This window comes from Corapipo altera, unplaced genomic scaffold (genome assembly GCF_003945725.1).
Source record: "Corapipo altera isolate COAL_440 unplaced genomic scaffold, ASM394572v1 24b, whole genome shotgun sequence".
Lineage (NCBI taxonomy): Eukaryota > Metazoa > Chordata > Aves > Passeriformes > Pipridae > Corapipo > Corapipo altera.
The window spans coordinates 5,307,288-5,335,058 of NW_020884888.1; the positions used below are offsets into that span (position 1 = coordinate 5,307,288).

A 27,771-nucleotide genomic window follows, 5' to 3' on the forward strand; every position below is an offset into this window, starting at 1 on the left:
CTATTTCTTTGTCCATTTACACAATATATTCAGTGAAAGTACTAGCACATGAAACACTACACTGAGGTACTTCCTCCTGATATTCATTATGTTTTGGAGTTAAAACTAAGGCCCTTTAAGATTCTGAAAAAATCTCACACTAAAGAAGAGTGTTCTAGGACTAAAAAAGATAGCATTGGAAATCAAAACAGATGTTCTTGCAAGGCTGCAAAGCCAGTGTTGTAGATTTAAGTGATCCGGATAAGTTGCAAGCTGAAACTTTCAGAGATTTGCCAGCAAAACTTAGCAGTAAAAATCTGGTTAATATTAAAAGCAGAAATGCTTTTTCAACATAATCCTAAATGGATTTATTGTATCTCATTTTCTTAAGAAGCTTCAGTGAAGAAGTGGAATGAGAAAAACTAGCATGCTTTTACCATCTTCACTAAGAAAAACAATGTGGAAAGAAACCCCCAAACCTGTAGATCTAAATCAAGTCCTAGAAAGCTCCTATTTATAATTGATTATAATTAGCAATAGAGTAATGAAACCAAATAACAATATGGAATCCAAACTGACTTAACTTTGTAAACTCAGACCCATCTGCTGGTCAAAGCTGAAACAAAGATCTCACATTCGCTTTTAAGGAAGTTTGAGTCCAGCTGTGCACCAGGAGTTAGAGCTGAGGACTTTCTTCTTTTAAGACATCACAAAACAGTCTGTGCAAAGCAGAAATTAGATTTTGCTTACAGCATAGATAATATATATTTAGTAGTTTATCCTTTCAAAAACTTGGTCAAGAAAATTCTTGGTTGATTCTTCACTGATCTGTTCTAGCATTTGCAGCTGTACAAAGAAAGAAGAGGAGAATAAAGGACACGTAGTTTCTTTGTATGATATAATAAGCAAGATTATTGGCTGAAGAAGTCTCTTATCAATGCAAAATTCATGGACAAAAAAATGTCACAGAAATTATGTTATTGGCACATTGATAAATGACATGCCTACTTAACTGGGATCACTGCCAAGGGACAGATCCAGTTTCATGCAGGGTTTCGGTCCCCCTTAACAGCACCAGCAGACAAAGTGGCAAGCAGTTTATTTTGTGGTGTTCGCAGATCTCTCTGTATGTGGAACAGTAGGATAAATGTCCTTTAGTCATGCCATTATTGATCACTCTGGCATGAGTCTTACCAAATCAAAGTCATCTTAATATAGACTTTATACATGTTTCAATTGATTTAAAATTCTTAAGCACTTACCTGGATGCTGCTTAAAATAATTTCAATAAGGTCAACATACTGGAAATTAATGTCATAATCAAGATATTTGTTAAATACGGATAGGTACATTTCAAATGCAAATACACTAATATCAGAAACTTCCATTGCTGCCACAATGCTTTTACCCCATGTTAAAAATAACTCAGACACAGTGGTGTTTTAGGTGGGCTTCCCGCTAACACCCTGAAACCAAGACCATGTTCTAATACTGGGCAGCTTCAATGACTCAGAGGAAACCTTACAAAACATGGCTCTCGGCCTAGGTAATCTTCTATTTAGGAAGATTATTGATCCAGCTCCTCTCTAAACTATGCCATTTCCCATCTGGAACAGCTTAGAGAAGGAAGAATGCATACTTAGGACCAGTTGTCTTTAAAAAAAATTTATGATGATGATGATGGAAAACAGGAAGAGACTGTGTTAGTCGTCAAAATCTCTTTAAAGCTGCCTTTTCATACTGAATTATCAAAAACTAACCATTTCAACAGAACTTGCTGAATCAAATTCTCCTTTCAGTATGAGCTGTTTTGCTGTTTGTTATTATCTCTTTCATTTTATCTCCTCTTTCCTTCTTTGTTTTTTCGTTTCCTTTGGCCACTTAATAAACAGACCTTTACACAACAAATGGATTCCCCATCTTCACCTCCCAGGTGAATACTGTAACCACTAGGCTGTAAAATTTCTCTCTCTCAAGCTACTCTACGCACAGCAGTGCAGTTTTAATAGGAAGGGAGAAAAGTGATTCCAGCTCAGCCCCTCAGCAGGCAGTATTGTAGGAGATACTGATTTGAAGTCTTTCAGGCAGCTGAAGCTGGCTCAGACTTCTCAGTAATGCCAGCAAAATTGAATTTTGCCTTCTGAACACTACCATAAGAGTGAGACACTCTTCCCATGGGTAAGGAAAGCGCAGGGAGGAGGAGTGGCACCCTGACTGAATAAAGCAGTGAGGAGCTAACAGATCCTCTCCTGTCTGCACTGATGCGAGACATTGCAGCACTGACTGGGTATGGATCCCATCCGGAAGCAGAGGCTTCCCCATACACGCTTACCCTTTCTGTACAGCAGCAACTGCAGCCAACCCAGTTACAGTCATGTTGCTGCTCTAGACAACTCCTTGCTTTGCCTGTTTCTGGAGATAGCCCTGTTAGCAGTGAAGGGCTTTCAATCCACTTCCTATGACTTGAGCATGTCCAGAAACTGCTTTTCTAACACTGAACTTCTCCAGACAAATTGCCAACAAAGTTATTAGTTGTCCCTGTATTTTCAGGTGAGTCCCATCCCAGCAGTCACTAATTGAGTACCATCTCCAAACACTTCCCGGAGTCAGATTTTTAAAGGATTCAGAATTAGATAGAAAATTACTTTTTTGCTTCTAGATGGTCTAAACTGCTCTGATTGATCAAGCCTGGGACAATTCTGGTTGACTAAAAAAGCCAAGATGTCTGGGAGACAACATTCAGCAGACGAGATGTGATTTACGATCTCAGATTTAGATCCACAGGCTTAAATTCATTCTGTTTCTTTAGGTGTGTAAGTCCATTCATGTATGGGCAGCATGAAGTTTTATGGAAACTGATCAGTTGCAGTACTTACATTAAACAGCAGACCTATACTTTCAGGTATAGGTCTAATATGTGCACTTTATATAGCACTAACAGCATGTCACAAGATGCTCACAAAATACATTCCTATACAAGCTTTCTCAGATAAATCTTTTTGACCACACAGCTCGCTCACCAAACATGCATGCGCAACAAAGCATGATTTAGGTTAACATAATGGTGAAATGGAGGGCCAACAGCTGAAGTCATATAACCTTCAAAAACATAACATAATATAAAATATCCTAACAGACATGAAGATTAAATGCGCTGTGTGAAAGCTGAAAAAAGAAATCCCAAATCCTGCTCTTGCCTGCTCCCTGCTTACATAATACTGACACTTTGCAAAACTATTTCCAAAAGTCAAATTTTAAGAAAAGGCTCATGCATTTTATACATACTATTACACCCAAAAGACTCATCCTGTACTGAAAGATACAGGAATACCAAGACTTCTAAACAAGCTATAAGGTGAGTAGATTTGATGCTTAGCTTGCTTTTAGTACCAGTCAGGGATTTGCTACTTTTGCAAAAACTTATTTATTATTTTTATTTTTAAAACATTGTAATTTTATTATTCATTATTTTATTATTTGGAAAAATATTATTTTTAATGATGGAAAAATAAAAAAAAAGGGTACAAAGATACAAAAGTAACAGTTAATTATCCCCATTTCTTTATATTTTTGTTACATCAGATGCATCTAATAAGAACTACAGAACTATTCAGACCTATTAAGAGCTAAAATACAAACTTTTCTTAGATAAAAAACCATGTCTAGATTTTTAAGCTATATTAATTACGTCAAATATATTCAAAATATACTGACATCTAGTATGGAAAAGTAAGGCTTACTAAAAAAAAAAACAAACCACACTAATTTCTGAGAAGACCTTGAAATAATTGTCAGCTAGGACAGGACTCCATAACCTTCAGATTTCAGGAGAGAATATCCCTGTAATTAAAATGGAACAGAGCTTGGGGAGTCAAGAAATTGCAGGAGAACAAAGACATCAGGCTAAAAGCAGTAAATCAAGTGCTGACTCCAGGGAGAAAGGAGTAGATCAAGTGGGGTTAGAAAATGGGACTAAAATTCATAAAAGTTAGGCAGAGATGTGCAAAGTGGAAAGCACAGCAGCACAGCAGGAGAAGTGAGAGAAGCATCCAGCAGAAAAGGTAACCTTTGAATTCCTTGGTTCTACGAGACTGTCTGAAGAATCAGGAACAGCAAGTACTGCTTTATTTATCTTTTTTAAAAATCCATGTTCCAAATGTATTAGGGTTTTTGGAAATTCTAGGAAAACAATTTTTATGCTATAAACTGAACATTCATGGATACCCACTGAAGATATGTTTCCAAAAAGCCTACATGGCTCAACTCTAAAGGTACATGAGACATTCTACTTTCATGCAGAGGGGACTATATCCCCAGCATTTACAAAAACATTTTACAGTAGGCCAGTTCTGGATTTAAGTTGTTACATTCTGCCATTTGCTATCCTTCCTGGTTTATTTTCCTTGTGAAGAAAGACGACTCAGAAGGGTCTCAACTACATATGTTTAAGGGAGGACTTTGGTCAGAATAAAGAGAGTTTTGATGTTTACATAAGGTAAGAAAAGTAATTTGTGGTTGAATATGGCAGACATATTGTGGGAAAAGGTCCAGTTCCAACTCATGGAATTTGACATACATGCATTTTTTAGGTTAAAACTCTGCTGTAAGATGTAGATCATATGAGTTACACTTGAACTGAGATGAAAACTCAGTGAATCTCTGACAAGTGTCTGCTCTCCAGCATTATGTCCAGAGGTGTCTATAATCAACTCATATCTCCATTTTGAATGACAGTGTTTCCTAAGCACTGAGATAATCTTGCAAATGCATTACCCTTCTCTAAGCTAACACACACCTTAATCTGTGATGGGACTGGGAGATGGTTGAAGACACATGTAACTGTCTTGGTTTCATCATGCACATATGGACCTTTCCTCAAGATACTTGGACAATGATGAATTCAGCCTATTCCAGTGCTCAGTCATAGACATGGTAAAATACCTTTCTTTTCCAGTAACAGCCTACCAGACAACTCAGCCAAAAGCAAAGGGACCAAAGTGCTAGACACTCCCGCAGTCTGCAGGAGTTGAAATGCATAGCTCTCACTTTCCTGGAAAGGACCCTTTAACTCTGGAGTACTGATATGGCCTAGGACTGGTCCACCTTTCATCTTACCTGAGGATGTGAGGGCACTGTCAGAAAATAAAAGATGAGCTGAATAACTTCATATGCAACTTCAGCTTATTCAGCTTCAGCTCAGGCAGCCAAATTACAGCAGCAGTAATGCTCCATGTGCCCTTGTCCCATGTAGACCAAGATCCAGCTTTAAGCATTCTTTACCTTTTGAGTTCTTATCTCTTCATTGCCTAGATAGATAGGGAGTTTAGATAACTAGTTTACATGTTTAAACTATTCTTGTTAGTACCTTAGGTCTGTGTTCATTCAGGTGCTCTGTGTCTAACATGGGTTGTCTAATCTTGACCACAATTACAGCCTGCTAGGGTCCAAGCCCACTGCAACAGGAGAATACTGGTTAGCATCACAGGCATTGTAAGAAAAAGATAGTATATCGAATATGAATTTGAAAAATTATAAAACATATCTGATGGTTGTGAAAGGGAGGATTAAAATTGTTCAGTGATTACAGTAGTTGCTAGTTCATTCCCAGTATAGGTTATTACTTCATCCTCAATGTATCCTTTTCATAAATAATCAAAAAAACCTTACCACATGCTTGGAACAATAATGCTATCCAGAATGGTAGTAATCTCTTTCTTAGTAAGAGAAGACATAAGTCAACGTCTTTCAAGACTACCACAGACTTCAGGTCTTTTTGCTATGGTAAGTGCAAAAGAAGAACAAATCATTGCATTAGTAAAGAAAATGTTGATAAAATTCCTTTAAGGAGTTACAGCTCCTTCGACATCATCTGCAGTTAGCCATTTGATTCAATCCACTTCCTCATAATGCACCCTCAAATGGTAAGCATGGTAGAAGAGTGTTTCAGTGACAGCTGCAATAGTCATTGTTCGCTCTTGGCAAGATTCTGCTCATTACCCAATGTCACAATTTAGCTAGAGAAGTTACTGTTAAATAAAGTTACTAAGAGCTTTATGAATCTAATAAGAGTGAAGCTGAATTATATATTTAATTAATCATTAAAATCAATTAAATATGTTCTCTCCAAAGAGCAAGAGTTCTACCCCTCATATCTGCTTTCTGGTATATTTTACATATGAATGTAGAAGTCAGTGAAAGTACACCTCATTGGAATCAGGACTAGTACTTTTACTCCCAGTAAAATTTGAGAGAATTATGTAGGATGGTCAGGTTCATGACACCCTGTCATATGCTGTCACAGACAATCTTATGGGATCGAGGATATAGTCTGATTTAAGAATATGTTTCCCTGCATCGTGCATTTATCAAATCAATATGTATCAATTTATCTTTTGCTCATAGACCAAAATAATAAATTAAGCAAGGAAACCAAGTTTCAGCGGGCAAGTGAAATGGTCGGAAGACTGGCACCAGGCTATACATAGTCGCAATCTGAATCTCCCTCACTCCTCAAACATGAAACTTTCTTATAAAATTGTTCTATGGCTATGGAAATGTACCATTCTACCCTCTCCTAGCCCCATTAAGGTGACTGATAGACTTTAGATTACAGTGACTTGAAAAAAATTACTTTTTTAGTATTAAAAAAAAAAGAAGACATTCAGAGAAAAGAAAAGAACAAAAACCTACCTTTTCAGTAAAAACAGAAGGCAACAGAAGCTTTGGAAAAAGTGCTTGCCAATAGAAGGATTTCATGCTCTTGTTAATTAAAGGAACAAAGAAAAAACAGTGCAGTAGGCTGTATCCTACATAACAGCTTCTACTAATAAAAAGTAATAGACAATTTCCTGCATTCAATTCTTTTGAATACTATTATACAAGGTAATAGAGTTTTGGAAATGGAAGTCCTAGCAGCCTGTCAGAAAGAGCTTTCTTCCACTTTTTTTTATTAAATGACTAAGTGCAGCAGTCTGTGTCCTATCTCTCCCTCTTGCATCTATTGGATTGTATTATTTTACATTTTGATTGAAATGATGTCACCAGCAGATAAAAGCCTGGCCCAGGCATTGTAATTGAATCAGCCTGAGTTGTTTATTCTAGTGATCTACAGCGATGCTTCCCTTGTCCTAACACAGAATACATAAAAGATCCCCTCTTGTTTAACATGCTACTGATTAGATCTATTTTTTTAGAAGAAGGAGGAATCAAATTGGGGGGTCGAGAGAGTAGGAACTGGAGTTTGGGGGGAAATTGGAAAAAAACAGATGAGAACAGGCACCATCTGCAAAACTTTCCATGTGTGACTGAAAGTTTAAATAAATAAATTTCACATGGCATCAGTACCAGATGCAAACAGATTTGATTGACAACATTTAAATAACAGTTAATGGGAATGTCTACAATTTTTGGATGGTTTTTCATGCTTAGGTCCTAAATCTGACACTAATTCAAGTTTTTATTTAAAAACAATGCTTATCTTGGAAGAAGAAATACTCTAAATTGCTGGGGGTTTTACTGCTATAAAAATATTTTTTGCATTGGGTAACTAAATTATTAAGATATTCTATTTTACATTTTAAAAAGAGTTATAACAACCTTTCATTTGGCAAGTTGTGACAAAATTTACTTTCTTTGGTAATTATTTTAAGAGAAAGTCTATCTTTTATGGTAAGTACTGTTTCTTTATTTTTTGTAGTCGCCTCCCCTGCACCTTCCTGCCCCCCTGCCTCAAAGCCTCAGACAAATAAGGGAAAAAATTGCACTATTTTATGTATGTGATGTGTGCACCTTAACATAAAACTTCTTCAACGGCATTTTTCATGGTGGTGGTGGTTTTCTGTTTGTGGTTTGGTTTTATTTTTTCACTTCTGGTCTTTCCTTAAAATAAAGTATAATCATATGATGTTTAGTAGTAGTGCCAAGATGAAAATAAGCCAAGCCAGGCAATTTCCTGAACTGTTTTTCACTTTAAACTTATGTTTTTAATTGTTTACCTCAAATCTGAATCTAGGAGCTTATTTAGTTTGTTATCTGGGATTTCTGTATGAGGAGGAAAAAAAAGATATAATTTGAGAAATTATTTAAGGCATAAATTAATTTTTTGAACACAAATAATTTACTAACAACTACAATTAATAAAATACTGTCATGGAAATGGCTACTAAAGATAGTAGCAAAAAATTTAATTTGGAGAATTTTTTAATCCTTTCTTTTTAAATATAGGCAAGATTATTTTCCACAAGTGAAAACTTAAGTCAGCAAAATGTATAATAAAAATGCATCTATCAATCTCCCTATACAGCTTAATTTTACTGTTATTTCTTGAGTATTTGCTACAATCTATAAATAAAGAATACATTTTCCGTACCATTTACAGTCTATTTAGCACCCATTAACACATGAATTACAAAATTCACTTCATAATGATTGCTGGTACCTAAAAAACAGACCTTAGAGACCTTAATTTTTTTTGTAAGTCATTTATTGTCCTGAAGGTATCATTATTTAAAAGCATTTGTAAAATATACTTATTAAGATTTCTAGTCAGCAATGAACTCAGAGCTGGGAAGGTACAAGATGCATTATCTACATTAATAAATGTGCTTGTTTGGAATGTATTGTTAAGAATGCATTTTGACTGACGTTACTCCTTCAATTTGCATTTATTAGATCCAGTTGGGCAATACTCTTTACAGTTATCTTAGTTTTCAACACTGCTACTCACTTTGAAAGTACTCATTTCATAAAAACTAAACTGAAATAAAGAACAAATTAATTCAGATCTGTGATTAATAATTATAAAACAAACTCATTGCTCTATTTATATACAAATGTGTACCACAGTCAGCCTTGTAACATAGAGAAAAACTGTTCTGTGACCACATAGAAAGATCCAGACTCACCAAAGCACCAATCCATATTCAGTCCCCAGAGCTGGTTAAATATAATTTGCATCACAGAGGCTACACATTTGGTCTCTGGGGGAAAAAAAAAAAAAAAAAAAGTAGGCAATGTTGATTTAGCCGCCCTTCAATACTCTCCAGCAGCTGCCTCAGGGAATAGCACTCAGAGGAACATCCCAATATGCCATGCTTTTTCTCACCATCACATTACTTTCTTGTTAAAGCATAAATGGTTGGTACAGGCAAATTGATTTCAACAAAGGAAAACCATTGTGAACATGAACTCCAGCATCCAATCCCCCTAAACAGGAACAGAGATTTATTTATAATTCAAAAATGCAGAATTAATTTTCTAATAGCAATTTTTTCTTATTATTGGAGTTTCCACTGTGAATGCCTCTTATGTTTGGATGTCTGGCAAACATCCTAACACCATCAATGGAAGTTGGTTCAGACACTGCTGGCAGAAAGGTGTAAAGAAAAAGAAAATCCTATATTTTCATTTATAGTTTACAGTAATTTCCTTTTATTATTTGTAGTCAGTCTCTCATGGGAGTCTTTCCCTGTGAGATTTGCAGCCACAAGCATATTTGATATACCAGCCTGGGACTTGTGCAAGCTTATCAAAATCAAACTAAACTTTCAACCTATTAAAGGTTGCAAAAAGAAATGGAAGTTGACAAAACTTAATGCCAACAAGTGAAAAGAGTGACCAGGAAACAAACAGTCAAACACTAGTGCATGTGTCAAAAATGCAGCAAAACATAAGAAAAATGATGCATGGAGGTTTACTTGATTTAAATAATGACATATTAAAAAACACTCAGATCCCAGGACTAATGATGTGAGATGAAGAATGATGAAGAAAAGGAATGATGGACCCTACATCCTGCCTTCCTCCAGTGCTCCAAGCACATGAAAGTCATCTGTATAATCAAAACCAAGATCACATAAGAGAGTAATTTGTTGGAGTTTATGGGTGAGAATGACAAAACTGAGGTTCAAAACAACAAGGGTTTCTCATTAGGTAGTGTGCTTTTAAATCCTGAAAAAAAAATATTTTTTTCCTTCTTTAACTCATTCAGAAACCTGAAATGAGTGCTCAGCTTGTATTGGTATTGAAACTACCACATACTAATATTTCAGGTCTGTCTTTAATCACAGAACCAGGCTTGAATACGAAAATAAAAAGAGCAGCAAGATGCTGAAATTTCACATATATCCTGTCTCTAACCAAGGTATAGAATACAGGAGGAAACAGGGTTTTGATGATAAGAAATGGCAGTTTCCTTGATCAATTTTCTTGTTTTGGATATAAATAATATCTCATAACTTAAATCCAACTTCTTCTACAACTCGAGCAAGAGACCAGATTTTCAAAAATGCTGTGCCCCAGCAGACTCCTCTGAAGTCAAGTATTTAGAAAGCTAATTGAGGAATCCAATAGACTATCATGCTTTTGAAAATTCTCGTCCAGACAATGTAAATAACTGCCAAGATAGTCAAGTACATATAGTTCCTCCTGCTTTTTCTCAGAACTGATACTTCAGCTGTGTTTTGTCTTTTCTTTTAAAAAATAATTAGTCATAGCAGCTATGCAGCTCCTTCATAACATTAAAACAAAACCAAAAAAACTGTGCTACATTCTTGCCATTAAGGAACAGTAAGAAAATCAGTAAAAATATAGTTGTTAGTGTCAGATTTTAAGGAGTCATTTTACAGTAAAACAAATGCAGATATGAATAATTATTTGGCTATATATATGCATATATACAAATAAATGCACATACACATTAGAAAAGCACAGGGTGCAATTTCCTTCTACAATATTTATGAAAATATCTAAAGACTGATTAATTGCATTGTACAAAATGTGATTCTTTCAGAAAATATATTGCAGCTAAGAGAAAATGTGTCTCTGTAGCATATTTTTTCTTCCAAAGTGTGAATATTAAAAAAAAAGTTTACATGTCATCCTGTTCCATCTTTGCATGTACTTGCTCTTTATCTCTAAAGCAGCATACGTTCCATATGAGAGAGGGGGTTGCCATGGTATCTGCACTTTAAAAAATTGAATAGCAGATCTAAAAGAAGCATAAAATCGATTTAACAAGTTGTCATGTAAGTTACCCTGGCCCATAAGGATGAAGTCTATGCACCTTTTTCTATATAAAAATGTTTCTTTTTGAAAGAACACTAATTGCAATTTTTTTAGTCACTGAGCTAAATACACTGCTTGTCGTTAGGTTAGTCTCATCAACTTATGAATTATTTGGGTGTGCATGTGGATTTTCAAGAATTTTTTTTCCCTTTTCTCTTAAAAACACAAAAAAATACAGAACTAGTAAAGAAATAAGTCTAAGTAGTGATCCTAATGCAGAAGATAAAATGCTAGTGGTATAATCTGAGACAAAAATAAACCTTACTTAAAAATGAATTTATTAACTCCTTTCTCATTCTAGAGAAAAGATATTACAATAAACACCTTGCAAAAGGACATATTTCTTTTTCTTTTTTAACTACTCTGAAGAGAAGGCTTCATAGCTCTTAATGTGGAACTTCTTATAGTTGCAGGCACAAAATAGTCATTCACATTTTAGTGCCCAGTTTGTAGGGGAGGACAGAGTTCTTGCAACTGTAGTGATGTAGTTCCACCAGCTAATTAGAGAAAGTGTGTTTTTCCTCTGTTTTTTGGTCATTTGTTTATTTGGTTTGGGTGGCGTGTTTTTGTTTATTTGTTTGATTCATTTTGTTTTTTAAACAGAGAGAGAAACATGAATGGAAGAGGAAAGGGGGAAGATGAGTTTGTTCCAAAACCATATCCTCCCAACTTTCCTGAAGGATAGGTTACCACCAACTCATTGAGGAAACCCCACACAGAATTATTACCTCTGCTGAAACACCCTCCTTGGAGGAGTACAGCCTTTGGAAAAAGGTCAATGTTACCTAGCAACTACTAAAAGCCAGTGCCTTTTAATAAATTAACCCCTTCACATGAGCTTCGGTAAGATCTCACATCACAAAAGGACAGTGCGTGTTTCTCCACATAACACACTAGACATTTTATTTTCATTTTCAATGGGTTCAGCTGGCAAAAGCTGCCTGATGACATCATGGCTGGATCAGAAATTCTTTTAAGGATTGGATTTGTTCACTTGAATATATAATCCTAACGATGCTCAAACAGAATTATGCTGATCTCTTGTAAACCCATACAAAAATCAAAGGCTGTTTCACAGAGAGTTTCCAGAATTTTTTATGCCAAGTTGCCACCTCCATGGTTTGGCTGCAGCTAGGTCCCAGAATGGGAGAATCATAAAACACAGCCACAGTGGATGTGCAAGGCAAAGTCCACAGAGCAGCCCCAGACACTGCTCCCGCTGCAAGGCGAGTATGAAGTCTTACTGATTTACTCTCTTCTTTGAATGTAAATTCCATATGGAAATAGGAGATGAATATGAGTGGATTTAAACAAGAGAAGCTCTTTGGCCCAAGGATCCCAAATAGCTGACATTGTGTGGATTATGGTGCTCAAGGCAAATGCCAGAGCTGTCAAGGGGAAACATGAGTCAGTGTTAGGGAATGCAGGCAGAGAATGTGCTAAGATAACAAAGAAAGGGACAACCTCTCTACCTGATTATTTTCCCACATCCTAGGACTCATTCATGGCCAATAGTTTTTCTAGGTTTGCTCTCTATCAATGAAGTTCCTCTAGGTTAACAAACTAGCTCCCAATTTTATACGCGGTTCACCTACCTACTGGTGTATGCAACCTGAGGATCAAGGATTCTTCCAGACACATCCCTCTATGCCATGACACACCAGAAGAAGCATCAGAAAGCTTCACAGAACCATTATTGTGTCTTTTTAGACACAGCCACTACTTGTACACTTCCCCTTTTATCTTCAGAGAGACTGAGAGAGAAACATTTTGCTGAAGTTGGGTGAGAAGCTGTTACCTTTTTTGCTTCTCACCACTTGCTGTGTAGCAAGGATTTACTTAGTCTTGTTAGACAAATTCATGTTTTCAATACTTTATGTGGAAAATGAGGAAAGTATAATTAACATTCACCCATCTAGAAGACTGTCGTACATGTGCAACATCTGAAGTATTCTACTGGATTTAAATCCAATGTTTTAATCCAAAAGTTCCCAGTCTTGTTCTGCCTGAAGTCTGTAACCTTACTTATGGTACAAAAATACAATCTTGTCCAGCTATGCTCTAGCCAGAAGTAAAACTCACTTGGATTTTAACCCTAGTTCTGCCTCAGTGAGAAAAATGTCTAGCTGGCTAAATAAAGAGTTAAGATCTTTTCATGACATGAATTCAGAACAACAGGTTTATCTTCACATCTCCCAGTGTTTTGCAAAAGTATGCACGTAAGATTAAAAATTCTTTTCAGACAGAAAAGCCAATTGTATCAATTTTGCACACTCCATTTCATGCTTAATGACCTTTCCCAGGGACACCAAGCTAAACTTTATGGAACAAATTTATAGAATTATACCTCTTTCTTAAAGGAAACATAAAAATGTTACCCAAAACTGTGACTTCAAGAATACATCTAAACCCAACCCTCCCCCATATACATGGCAAAGTCATGATAAGATTTGCAAAAGATGGCAACCCTGACTGACATGGTAAGAAAGGAATGCATTGTTCTAAAGAAAGTAGTGCCTTTCACTTAAAAAGCATTTCTTATTTTATTTTCCATATTACTCTGAATTTCTTTGCATTTTTTTATTACTTTGGACTCAACTGTCTATAGTAACACCCTCATCTTTCTATCAGTTCAGAAAAATTTATTTTGTATCTAGTAAGGCATTAGGTATTTCCGATTACTCCATTCAATGCATGTTAGACACAATAGGTTTGTCAGCAAAGGATCATCCGTTTGGCTTGTGCATTACGTCCTTCTTCAAGTCCCTTAGCTTTCACTATTTCTTAATATCCTAATTAATTTTAGGTCATCTGCATTCCTCATCTCAATTCTGCTTCTTCTACAGGAATAAGATGTATGGACTACCAGTAGAACCACCTTAACTAATGTCAGGATTTTCTTCTTAAGAGGTTTGATAAATTGTCTAAATATATACGCGCTTTAAGTTACAAGACTCATTAAAAAATAATCCTTTTTTAAGGCTGAGAACCGTAATTAGATCAGGATTCGTGTCTGCCAAGTTGTCTTTTTTATATCAACAGATTAGGAATTTAATACATAATAGACCCCAGGCCTTCTCCAGAGCCACTTTGGGTTGGATCCACAAAGGAGGTAAGGGTAGAATTTATTTCAACTAATCTTTGAGGCCTACAAAGTAGTTACCAACATCTGAACTATACATTTGTTATTTTTTTATGGCCAGTGGATGAAAAGGCACTTCTGGGATACAGATCACCTTTCAAAAGGCAGATGCATCAGCTGGGTAAGAGAAGGGCAGCCCTGATGTGCTCATGGGCTGTGAAGGGGCTCTAGATTACTCCACCAAGTCTGGAAGGACAAATCTGAAGTGAGGTGGAATAAGCCCCATCCCTACATGCAGGTCATTCTCTGGACATTATCCATAACTGCTTTTGTCTTGAGTCAACAGCGCTGTCTACCGTCTAAGCCTAACAGGAATCAAATACGAGGTTATCTTTTACAGATTTCATATACTAATTGACTTCTGCTTTGGTAAGCCTTTGGACATACCAGATCAAGCCTTCCTGAAAGTCATCAACTGAAGTACCGCACAGGCCCTAATCCTGCTACTCATTCTAAAAAAAATACAAAAATATTTCCAAAAGATAAGATTCAGTTAGGTTTTCTATAATGTCTGTCTTAGAGAAACAGAGCATGTATACACAAAAATATTTATATACACATACATACACACACACACACACACATATATATGCCCATATACATTTGAAATAAGCCAGTAAAGGAACATTATCGGCACAGGATCAAAAGTTAGAAATAGCAGAATGAAGCTTGCAAATCTAAGTGACGTTGGGAGTGCTTAAGTACTATTTGGATACATGTCTTCCACTGAAATCCTAGCACAAAAGAATTTGATGACATTTTCTTTAACTTGAATTTTTTAAAGTAATTTATCCTTAAATATCTTAGTTGCAATTTGCAATACACTTTGTTATTTTGTCCTGCCTACCTACTTCCCTATAGTTTTGATTTTGCACTACTGTTTTTTTCTCACTCTCCCATCTCAATGTTGTGACTTCTCTCTTATTCTGTGTCCTTCTCCTGGCAGGCCAGACAAACAGAAATAACAAGCAAATTCTGAGAGCAGAAAAGAATAATTAAAAATATGTATCACAAGTGATTCCTTTAAACTAGTTCCTGTGAAAATGCTGATTATGCATAATAAGATCTTTGTGTAGAGGTATAACATCTCATGAATGTTTCCTACACTGGAAAGGAACAAAAGATTACTGAGCTGCTAAAATACCATTGTGAACCTGCTGTTTTGTTCTGAGAGCTTACATCCTAATTATAGCATTTTTCTTTTTTCTTTATTTAAGAGTCTTTTTTTATCGCAGCGCAGGCTGGACGTAAACATTCCTTTGGATCCTGTGTGTAAATAATGAAAACATAAAAACTATGGATTTTTCCCCTATCAAGGAGGTTAATAGTTTAATTGTATACGGTTATTCTTACATTAAAAGCTGCATACCTGGCAAGCTTTATCGGGTAACAGGGACTTTTAAATGTGCCAATGTTTCTACAGAAGTAACGCGGGTCAATTGCAAAAGGGATAACCATAATGATTAAATCATTAAAATTTTGTCTATGCTTCACAGAGCATAGAGAAAATTAACTTCCCACCAACCTCATTTTTCTGCTGAACATGAAATAATGATTTTCTGCCAGTATAATTACAAAGCTAACATCTGATAGAGTCAGCATCCAGGGGGGATTATCACATGCATGAGTATTAGACCTCATTACCAGCTTGACTGCAAAATTATTACATCTTGTAATTGGATGGTGAGATTTATATACAGATTGGCTGGGTTCTCTGTAAGATTGTAATTACAAGCTTCGTTGGTTCGCTACTTATCACACGGTGCAGGAGGAGGCAAAAACAAGCAGAGGAAAGACCATTTCATTAAGCCATAACCCTATCAAGGGAGGAGCACTGTAACATCCCTGTATTTATTAGGCCAAACAGAGCTGTTTGCAGAAGGGGAGGCCATTTATTACCGCCTGACAAATGGGATTTCATTTATTTAACCTCGGTGATCTATTTCAGTAAAATGTACAAACGAGCCATCCATTTTATGATTCCGGAGTCAACGCCTCAATTATCTAAAGGCTAACTGACTGTTAAAGCACCCATCTGCTAGGATGAATTCATTGATTTAATTTGCTTCATGTTACTGAATGATTCTTAGCAGACAGGGAGGGGATGGAAGGGGAAGGGAAGAAGGGAAGGAAGGAAGGGGGCGGCTGTGGTTTAGGAGAATGCATCGGAGTGATTCAGCACACCAGTCTGTCTGTGTGTCTGCGCGCGCACAGCCCTTTTTTTTTTATTCTTTCAGCACAATAGAAGAAGGAGATCAATAGCAGCTTAAATTTTATGAGACAAGGAGTTAAGTCGTTCAGCTCAAGCCAAAACACCTTTGTTCTACCATAACAAGTAATCTCTGTGGCGGAATTAATATTGACAAGCTGGCTTCTTTGTAGCTAATTTTGTGGGTGCCTGAGCCAATTGGAAGCCTCACAGTAATAGAGTTGTTATTAGAGTTCATTATAAAAGCTGTGGATCAATGGCTACACTGGGAGGGAGAGGACATGGTGCAGCAGAATGCATATGTATGCTCAAGGAAATGAAATCCTTTTAATGTCCTTGTAATAATTTATTCTATAGTTCTCTTTGACTAAAAAAAAAAAAAAGTCTTTCAAAAACAAAATTAGAAATCTTCCCTTGTGAGGTTTCTAATTTTATTGTAACACTGAAACTGATAGGAAGAAAACCAGCATTTCAGGGGTAGGGAAATTCAGGGAGACTTTGTTACCCAGTTCTGAGTTCTATTACAAGTAGATTTTGTTTGGAAAATACCTCCACCCCTATTTTATCCGAAGCACACAGGCTGGTTTGTTGAAAGCTTACACCGCTGTGAACAGAGCATTGACGTCTTTTAAGGCACTCCTTTTCTCCTTCCTCCCTAAACCATCTGTCTCATTAAATCTGATTTTTAGTTTTTTTCTTTTATGTGGTGTCATTTTGTAAAAAACACCATTACATTCAAGGAGAAGAAGTCACAAACAGCATGCTAAAGCTTTTCTCTCATGTTTCTGGGAAGGAATGACCTGTATGCTGTGAGTTAGCACTTTCAGCAAGCTGACAAGGAGTTCACTGAACACAGCTCTTTGTAAAAGGTTGCCTCTTTCAGCTGTAAAAGGGCCCTCCTTGATGTAAGTGTTCCCAGAGTAATAATCCATTTCTCTTGTGGCAGACTCCAACTCATACTATAATCTTTCCCACAAGCTCCAAATCAGTACAAGAAAGCTGTTTACTGGACAATTTTCCCTGCATCTCAATGTCAAATGATACTGCATTAAAATGTGAGAATATCACACTCTAAGAAAGGCAGGAGGATCAAAGGGAGCCCTCACGGTGAGTGAGTTGAAACAAATTAGCATCTTTTGGTCATGGTTTCCTAGATATAATAATAGTATTTCAGGGCCATAAGTTGTTTGCTTTGCTTCCTCCCCTTTATTTCACTATAAAAAAATAGCCATTTATTTTTTCCATCTCCCTATGCTTGTTTCTGCCAAAAAAATTGAATCACTTTCAACTGATGCAATTAAACAGGGTAAGTCCCTTGTGTAGACACTGTTGTTTCAATTCCAGTAGATATCATTAAGTCAATATAAGAGACTTTTCCACAAAAATAAGACCATCAAGTATGAGCACTGTTCAGTCTGTTAGATTTTTTCTCAATTACCCCATTTTTCACCAAGATTGACAAAAAACAATCATTTCAATTGTCTCATTTCTTTTTTTCTTTTTTTTTCTCTCCAAGCATCTATCTTAAAACTTAGAATCCTGCTATTTGGTGCAGTAACAGAAAATATTCTGTGAGAGAAAACCTGTGAATTAAAGAAACCTTGACATCATATTTTCCATCCACTTTTTCTTCCACTCACTCCTTCCAGTTGGAAGAGACTTAATATCGGGAACCAGTAACAGAATGCATTGAAAATGAGGGAAAAGGTCAAAATATAGGCAATGTAGGAAGCTAAAAATTTTATGGACAAAAATGTTGTGTAAATTAGAAAGTTTTGAATTCGACAACTAATATCTTTTCTTATAATGGAAACCCCAGGCACCAGTACAAGCTGAGGGCTGACCTGCTGGAACACAGATCTGCACAGAAGAACCTGGAGGTCAAGCTGTCCATGAGCCAGCAGTTTGACCTTGGGGCAAAGAAGGTCAACGGTATCTTGGAATGCATTAGGAAGAGCATTGCCAGCAGGTTGAGGGAGATGATCCTGCCCCTCTACTCAGGCCTGGTGAGGCTGCATCTGGAGTGCTGTGTCCAGTTCTGGTGGGTGACAAAGAAGATTGAGGGACTGGAGCACCTCTATTACGATGAAAGGTTGAGGGAGCTGGCCCTGTTCAGCCTCCAGAAGAGATGACTGAGAGGGAACCCAGGCTCTTCTCAGTGGTGCCAAACAAGAGGACAAGAGGAAATAGGCAGAAACTGATGCACAGGAAGTTCCACCCGAATATAAGGAGGAACTTATTTACTGTGTGGGTGACCGCACCCTGGAACAGGTTGTCCAGAGACATTGTGGAGTCTCCCTCACTGGGGATATTCAAGAACCATCTGGACACAATCCTGTGCCACATGCTCTAGGATGACCCTGCTTAAGCAGGGAGGTTGGACCAGATGACCTCCTGTGGTCTCTTCCAACCTGACCCATTCTGTGATTCTTCGTTTCTGTGATAATAACCTTAAATTTCAAAATTTGAACTGAATATATCTTGATTGGAATTTTGCTTTGAAAAAGACTAAAAGGGAAATGTGACATACCCCCTTTTTCCCCAGTTCAAATAAATAATTTTTCCAGCCACTCTCTGTTCGCTTTCTCTTTTCTTCATGACAGCTTATTTTTAATAGTGGAAGAACATCAACAGAAACTTAACTGTGATTGTTATGGCTTGTCATGCTGTTCTCTGACATTCACATTCCTCCCAGTATCCTTCTGAGGGATGAGCCTCAGCCTTGATGATTTCACTGTTTTTCGGCGTTCGTTATTTGTCCACTATGGAAAGTCTGTAAGGAAAGAGAAAAAGATAATTGGTCAATGTGTCTCACAGATCAAAAGGAGTTTCCCTATAACTTGCAAAATTAGCAAGATCCTGCAACAATAATGAGAACAAATAGCAAAAGACTTTTCAGCCACATAAATGAAAAGTAAAGTCTGATCACAATGATACTGACACAACAATTAAGAGCAATCTGGATCTGGCTCCAGAATTAAATTATTACCATCCTTACTGAAAATGGAGATAAAATACTATCCTTAGAGGTAAGGGCAAGACAGCTACCGGAATTAAAGCAGAAATTCCCCTAGCAAATTATTACTTATTCAATAAATATATATTCTTGCAGACCATCCTTTTTCCAGCATACTGCTGTAAGTGCTCTGTGGTTAGGCCAGCCATGAACTACACAGAGCTGACATATAGGAAGCCTAGTACAGCAACTGCAAAATTGGTATTATGATTTCTCCCATGCATCTGTCCTCATTAATTAGTTTGTCAGGCCTCCAACCAAACCTTTTTAGTGTTGGCCTGAAGTTCCTTAGGACATGAAACTTTTTCTTCCAACATTTTTTGGGACACTCCATGTCAGTGTAATACAAGCATAAAAATAATAACAAATTATCTTTAGTTTTCCATCTCCTTTCTATCAGATTTCATTTCTCTGAACCATTATTAGTCACTCTTTTTTATATTATTATTATTTTCCTTCTTTACACCATTTAAAGTCTGGAAATTATTCTGTTATTTTTTCTGATCGATGGAGCACCACGAATCCCTGATTACTGACTTTGAAAGTTACTTCTATATATCATATCATTGCAGTCTATTATAATTTCTAGTAACATATACAGGTATGAAATCACTCCAGCACCAAGATCATTCTCTAATTCTCCTTGATTTCAATGGCAAGAGAGTTCCATGATGCAGCTCTGATGCTCTGTCACAGCACTTGATTTTACTGATGTCACTCCAATAATTTCACTGGGACTCTCTAAATTTACACTACACTAGAAGCAAAGAATAATCAATAAACTGCTTATTTGTAGAAGAGACTCTTCCTTTGCCACATCTCCTTAGTGGAGATGAAATAGACTGGGCACTTTTATTTTCTAGGCTCTCGTGTCACTAGCAGAAAGGTAGCAACATTTAAGCTGCTCCTCTGCCCAACTGAGTATCCTGTAATACTATTACTACTATAGCAGCAACTTTAGAACAACATACTTTTGAGTCCTCGAATGCAACTGGAATTTCTTTCTTTGGAGTTTTTGCCTGCTTTCTGAAAATATTTTGAACTGCAGGGGAAGCTATTCACTAGAACACACATTTTTCAGCCTTATTGCTCACAATTAACACACTCAATAAACCACTGAATACAGCTGTCTGTTATATATGCAGCTAGAGGAAAAGGCATCTACTTTTCAAGTTTTTAAGCTACTTCTACCTTATACCTCAAAAGAGGCCTGTTGCAGGAATGTATTGCAGTATAAATACATGCCTTGGAGCATGCTATTCTTTAGTAAATGTGTGTTGTAATGAGATAAACACTGCACCTCTAGTAGTTTACCTGAAGGTCTACATTATCTCATTATGAAGTCTGTTCAGTCAAGTCTTATTGAGTAATTTAGGGGTTTTTTAATTTATAAATATTCACTATGACTCGATTGTACACATGGAACAAATAGATGTTCAGTGCCAGTTGGCTGGTTGGTGTTATTTCAATACAAGTGCCAGCATTTCCACTAACTTTTATGAGAATAGCATACATGCTGAGATACTTTTGAAAGAACTGTTTTACTCTTTTACAAATTCATACTCAATCTAATCTACATGCACTAAGATATGAAGCATTTCACAAATTGAATATGTCCACAGCTCAGCAAAGACATTTGCCAGGAAACGAAGGAATCAAACAATGTAGCCATGGTAACCTGTGATTAAAGATCAGATCCAAAAGCTGACCACAAAACTGCTACCTACCATACACACATTCTCTCTTATGTCATTAGAAATAAATTCTGAAGAAAAGCTGAATTAAAAATCAGTTTTCTTTCTAGTAAATGTGGGTTGAAGGGTTCCTTAAAGCAGAACACAGAATAGCATGAGCTGGGCCAAAGACACCACCAAACCAGGATGTCTGTTAATAGCTCTAAGGAAAATTACTGAAAAGGTATGTTTACTGAATGGGTTTAGGAAGATATCAAACTGTGAAGGCGTGTGGAGTACCAGATTGTCTCTCAACAACTCTATAAAAGCAGACACAGCAAAAAACTGTTACTGTGTGAAATAAAACCATATGACAGCTCAGGTCTTTGAAAGATCACCTGGTTCAACCTTTTGTGGAAAAGATGAGACTTGCTAGTACCCTGCCTAGTTGTGTCTTGAAAACCTTCAGTGATGGGGACTCTTATCCCATCCTTAGGGAAGCTGTTTCAGTGATTGATCTCAATTTGAAAATTTTCTTTCTCATATCATGATGAAACCCATCATGGTACAATTTGTACCTGTTGTCCTTTGTTATCTCCATGTGGCTCCCCATGAAGAGAAAGCCTCCATCCTCCAAAGCCACCCTTTAAGTACTGGAAGATGATGATGAAGTCCCCTGTGAGCCTTTTCTTCTCCAGGTGTTTTCTTCTCTGGTGTTTTACAGCGCTTTGATCATCCTCATGGCCTTCTTTTGGTGATGAGATTGAATATTTTTGTTATCACTTACTACGCTTTATAACTAAAAAAAAACAGATATAATATTTGGGAAGGACAGATTGGTAGTTCAAGAGTCACTGTTGTCCCACTTGCTAACTCCACATCTGCCTGGTAACGACTTTGCTAATGGACAGGAAAAGCATCCAAACTAGGACAAGAAAGGAATCAGATAAGGGATTCATGAACTGATTGGGTATTTGGGCACTACCTTGTCTTGTAATAATAACAGTGACACAATCATCAGTCCTCTGATCTACCCCATGCATGTGTTTTAGGCTTTTACTCTGGGGGAGGAAAAGACAGAAGATGTCATCTGTCAGACTGGTAAAACTTCCTGGTTGCTGAATGAGAAAATACTGTTCTGGATCTATGTATTTTTAAGAATGTGGAGGTTCTTTTTCTACAGTCTAGTAAAACATAAGAAATATTTTATTTCTTAAGGATACATTCCTTCACCTGATTATGAGGGCATGATTAACACACTGATTGAAATGTAGCAGTAATATTAATTAATCATTTACTATCACTTAGGTAAAAAATTGGTATTCTTGCTCGTGCATGTAAAAATAGTATTTTAAATAAAGCCTGTAATACTGGTAATGAATGCTCGAGAGTTCTTAGGAGTGACTTCACATGAACAACTCAACTCACAAGATTAATATGAGACTAGAATAAACAAAGGGTTTGCTCATCAGGAGTATTTTCTTTCATTGTCCTTGTTCTATTTCGCCTATTGCAATTTTTCTTTAATATAACTTCTCTGCTGACAGTAAATGCCAATAAGACTCATCATGCTAACAATCTCTGAGATCAAGAAAGAGATAAATCCAAACCACTGTTGTTTCTTATTTTGAGAAAAAGGTATTCCTTTAACACATATTTTTTTAAGTCAGATATTTCTAGAGAGCAAGTTCCTCAAATACATTTTCTAACATTTCTTGTTTGCCTACTAGCTTTGACAACTGTGATCTCAAAGAAACCATTGGTGTTCAGACACAATCAGAAGCCCTTCAGACTTCTAAACTCCCTGTTTTCCTGAAGATAAACACCATCGTGGAGGGGGCAGGGGGGTGTAGAGAAGGATAAAAATAGTGACAAATTCTTCCCAAAAAAACGATTTGGAAGACATGCTTAGAATTAGAGTCAGTACTTAGGCAACACCTCTCTCCCCACCAGCTTTCCACAGGCCATAGTAGGGTGTTAAAATTAAGTCCATCTCCTTGTTCAGAGTCTTTGATCTAAGCGATAAAGCAATATTCTTTAGTTTGTTCCTCTGTTTTCTGTGATTTCCTCAGTATCTCATTCAAGGACTGAGCAGCCCTAGGACTTTTTAACTTCCAGAAGACAGAAAAGAAAATAGGACTGCAGTTTGGCCATCTGGCTTCTGCAGTACTGCAGATCATTGGCGGTGACCAAAATGAGCTTTCTATGTCATTGATACCTGTTTTTAGCATAAGAGCACTCTATCTCCTCATGGAAGTATGATTTGTATTCCATTAACAAAATTACCAGTTTCAGTCAAACAAAATGAAATTACAATATAGAACAGAATCTAGTATTTTGGTTGAATAAACTAATCACAATAATTTTCTATTACTTAATTATAGTAGTTACTGGGGGGAAGGGTAAGGGAACCTCTTGCTTCTTTCTCTCAGATAAACACATAAGTCAGCAGCCTGCAGTGCTGCGCTCCCCTGTAGGCATAACAATGTTGAAATCTATTGTGCACAGCAGAGCAGCTTCAACAAGGGACCAGGGAGCACTCACCTTGAAATATCCTACATACCACCAGTGAAGGTGATTTCCTATTACATGCACTTTACACCTCTTTTCCACTCTTTTATCAATTCCTATGCAGAAGGAATATACATGCCCAGCTTTGCAAGGTCCTAAGTCCATGGGCTGCAAAGAAAGAAGTTTTTTTCTCCCTCAACCTTGGGAAAAGAACACTTTCCTTCTGCTAAAAATATCCACCAACCACTTCAGTGTTTTGTTTCCTTCTGTCTGTGAATCATTTCTATGGTGGACTAAACATTTCTAAGAAAATAAATAAATAAATAATGAACTTATATCACACAAGTCATTCTCTCCCTTATCCACACCGAACGAGGCCAGCCTTGAGGAGACAGGATCCTTGCTTGTTAAACACAGAACTCCTGGGGTTTGCTTCTAGTGAAAACCATTCTTAATCATTCCTGCCCCCTTCATTTGGTGAGAAAATGATAGCGAAAAAAGAAATAACAAAGCATGACAAATGGGAGGCTAGGAAGGGTGCATAAGTAATATAACTGCATTCCTGTGAGGCCAGGACTGAGTCCAGCTGAATATGGGGACTGTCAGGGTGCTGTTTCCCCATCCTTATAATGGAAAGTGGGCATCAGCTCCAGGGAAAATAGATATCAGACTATGAAGAGATAAAGGAATATCTGCTTTATCTCCCTACCTTGTTCCTTGACAGGAAGTCTCCCTGTTCCCTCTACACCACGTCCACCCAGCTCCCTTCAGGTCTAGCTCAGCCCATGTCTGAAGAGAAGGCATTTCCCCAGGGACTCTCCACGTGGCTGGTCCTGAGGAGGCCCCAGATGCTTCCTGTCTGGAAGGAGTGGTCCCATCCTACCCCAGGCACCAAAATATCTCACTACAGCTCTGAAAATAACATTTCATATATAACACACCTATGGCATAACTCCTCTTATGCTGCAGGACTTTGCCAAATAAAGTTAGTGGAATTACAGCGATGTAAAGTCTGCATAATTAAGGTAAAAATAAGACTCCTTTCTGCCCTCTACAGTCTGATCATATGAGAAGCTGAACATTTCCCTCTAAGTGCTTTGTGCCCTCTGCTCACATCTATTTGGTTTCAGTGAGAGTTCAGCTAGAAGAGTTAATCTCTCACAACCTACTATTCTGATGCAATATGTTGCTCTCATTCAAGAAATCTGAACTGAGACTAGAAATTCCCAGGTCCCTCTGACAGTCAATAACTTACTATTTTAGTGCAATGAGCACATTAGCCCTGAACGGCTTGAGACTGCATTCTCCATTGATCAGATAAACAATTCGTGAGATATTATATTACAAAATGACGCACCAATTTAGCCATCTTTTCATCAATGATGTGCTTAAATTGGATGTGAAATGCCAAGAAAGTTGCCTCCCCAGGGTGCCATCAGTGAGAAATGTAAAGCAGAGGCTTTCAGTTAATATGGTTCATGTAGTGGAGTTTTATCTTTCAGTCAAATCAAATTTAAGTCAGCTGGTAATACACGTTTGACCTCCCATTATCGAAAGCCATAAATTGCATTGCAGTGATTTGTTAATCTGGCCTTAAATCATCCAGCAACCTTTATATGTTCAGGAGTTGGTTTTTTTATGAATCATGGGGGTTTGCTTCTTCATTTTCTTATGAGCCCATAGAGTACAGTTGATTACATCTCTGGTTTCTTGTACCTACTCTGATCATTCAAGAACCCTTATTTCTGTTAAATATAAAATGTGTTACTGTTTCTAAATCCATTTAAGTATAGAATACCACACTCTGGCTATAAATGCTTTATTCCAGAGGATAGAATGGATAGTCTCAATAGCCCACTTTAAGATTGCATCTCTGAATCACAACAGAAATGGAAAATGAATCACACAGTATTTGTGATCTTTTATCAAAAAGTATTTTAGCCTGTGCTAGCGTATTTACTAATACAAATTTAATTAATAGAATGGAGGTCCTATTTTATATCACAACCACCACATGTTGCACTTTTACCAGAGTTTCATCATGAAATTTCAGGAATGACACAAACCATCATTGTTCAATACATGACATAAATAAAAAAGTAACATTGTTCATTTCCCTCACCCCCACTTCTGAAAAAAAAAAAAGATATGGAAAACTATGGAATATAAAGTACATGCAGAACTATGTAAAATTAAGTATCTTCAGAGTACTTCCAGAAGAAAAAGTTCCAAAGTCAAAAGTCATGAGATTATGAGAAATGTCTTTTTTTTTTTGTAAATGTTAAGTCTCAATTATTCACTATCATCAGACTTTCAAAGAATTCCTTTCCCTCAACATCTCCGTGATACAGTGAGCTTTGAGAGCTTTTAAAAACCTGTTGCTAGGACTGTTGATTGCAGTCCACAACCAACACAAGTGTTCAAAGGACCCAGAAAAGTCATGGTTCTGTGTGTTGGGTATTGTGAACAGCCCTAGGGAGAGATGCATTATAATCAATGTCATGAGGGAAAGAGCAGAGACTCATTAAACTCATTTCATGGTGTAGCTACTAAGTCTTCACTAGATGGGTCCCCTTTAAATCCTGGCTGATCTACACAGGATGCAGACTGCTCACATGTAAAATGTTAATCAGCAATGACTTGAGAGGTTTAGTCCCTCTGCTTGCAAAAGGAAAAAAAAATCAGTCTTGTTTCCTGACAATCCAATTTTTCCAGCCTTCAGAAATTTCCCAGATAGACTTTTCTCTTGCCTTGATTCACAGGCAAAACATCCCTCTCCCTCAGTGTCCTAGTTAGAACAGCTGGGACCAGTTCATCACTGTGTGGGTGTAACCCAAAACTGTGTATTCTATAGCCTTCCATGCCATTTCCCAGAAACTGGTATCAGTAGACTGTTTACACCTTCTGCCCAGAGTAGCCTGACTCCTCAGGCTATAAACTAGGTGTTAAGAGGCCTGCGAGATAGGAGGGTGCCCCCTGTCCTCACACCCACTGTGGAACTCCCCACCCTGAGGGAAGTACTGGGCATTCCTGCCTGAACTGGAGAATATATAATCTTGGAGTCTTGGAACTTTCGGAACCACTCGTGGGATCCAGAGGAAGACTGCAGATCACCACTCTCAACGAGACTGCAGACCACCACTCTCGACTGGACTGTAACCACCACTTTTTCAACCAGACTGAAACCATCACTCTCAACTGGACTGCAATCACCACTCTTGACCAGACTGCAACAGCACTCTCACCAACAGGTTTTCCCTTCTCCTTTTACTTTGGACTCAGGGGGCCCAAAGAACACCACTCTGTTCATGGCCCAGGGTGCTGGGTTATACATTTGGGTTTTGTGGGTTAAAACCAATTGTTTGTCTGTATAATCGTACTAATTGTATTATTTTATTAAATTGTTACTCTGACTTATAATCTCTCTTTTGAGTTGAGTCCATTTCCCCTGCTGGTTTACCTTTAAACCAGCACACTCAGGTCAGCCCCTCTCTTTGCTTTGGTCAGTCCCACAGACCAAAGCACAGATGGTAAAGCACATAAAGGCACTGCATTCAAATTTCATGATATTTCAGTACAGAGCACTTAGGATAATTTTTATTATGTCTAGCTTTATCCTTTGGCCTTGTAGAGTGTCTCAAAAGGTTTAAAATCAATTTCTCCTACATCACCACTGTCTTCTACTTCAGCTATCATCTCTGTTACTCTTTATATGGATCCCTCTTGCAAAGAAGCTCACAACACCAGTAGCAAATAAACATACTGACACTACAAGAGATCTGTAATCACGCCTAGGCTTGCATTCACACTTAAGGGACATTCAAATATCTAACCTATTACCCGTGTCTAGTTCATCCTCCCTTCGCTTCTGCCACTGCACGTGGAAACCTTTAGGATGGGATGCTAGAGAAAAGCCCTATTGCAAGAGCTACCTCTAAATACATGGGCTGTCAGTTGAACGTACAGAATCTCAGGCAATTGATCTTGTAATTAAAGACCAAAAGGCAATAATGTTAGTTATTCCAAAAAGTTATATTCCAAAGAGTCATATTTTAAAAGGGTTATTCCCAGTAGCAATTCACAACAACAACCCTTTACCTAGTACTTTTAACCTTAGTTCCCAATGTTTAGCACAAAAATCAAATATAAAAAATTAAAATCAAACTAGGGAAATATG

General features: G+C 37.2%; 1 long non-coding RNA gene across 4 annotated transcripts in view; it reads right to left on the reverse strand.

The window, feature by feature from the left end:
• The window catches only part of LOC113947472, a 70,885-nt gene continuing 43,114 nt past the window's right edge, over nt 1-27,771 (reverse strand). Inside the window, exons 3-6 of one of the 4 annotated variants that reach the window (XR_003527741.1) lie at nt 19,038-19,167; nt 8,883-8,957; nt 5,345-5,755; nt 1-825 (exon numbers count right to left, since the gene is read on the reverse strand). This is a non-coding gene — a long non-coding RNA (uncharacterized LOC113947472). Of the gene's footprint in view, nt 826-4,682; nt 5,756-8,882; nt 8,958-19,037; nt 19,168-21,661; nt 21,703-27,771 lie in introns of those variants that run through there. The other 3 variants (XR_003527740.1, XR_003527739.1, XR_003527738.1) reach the window with 3 other exon arrangements.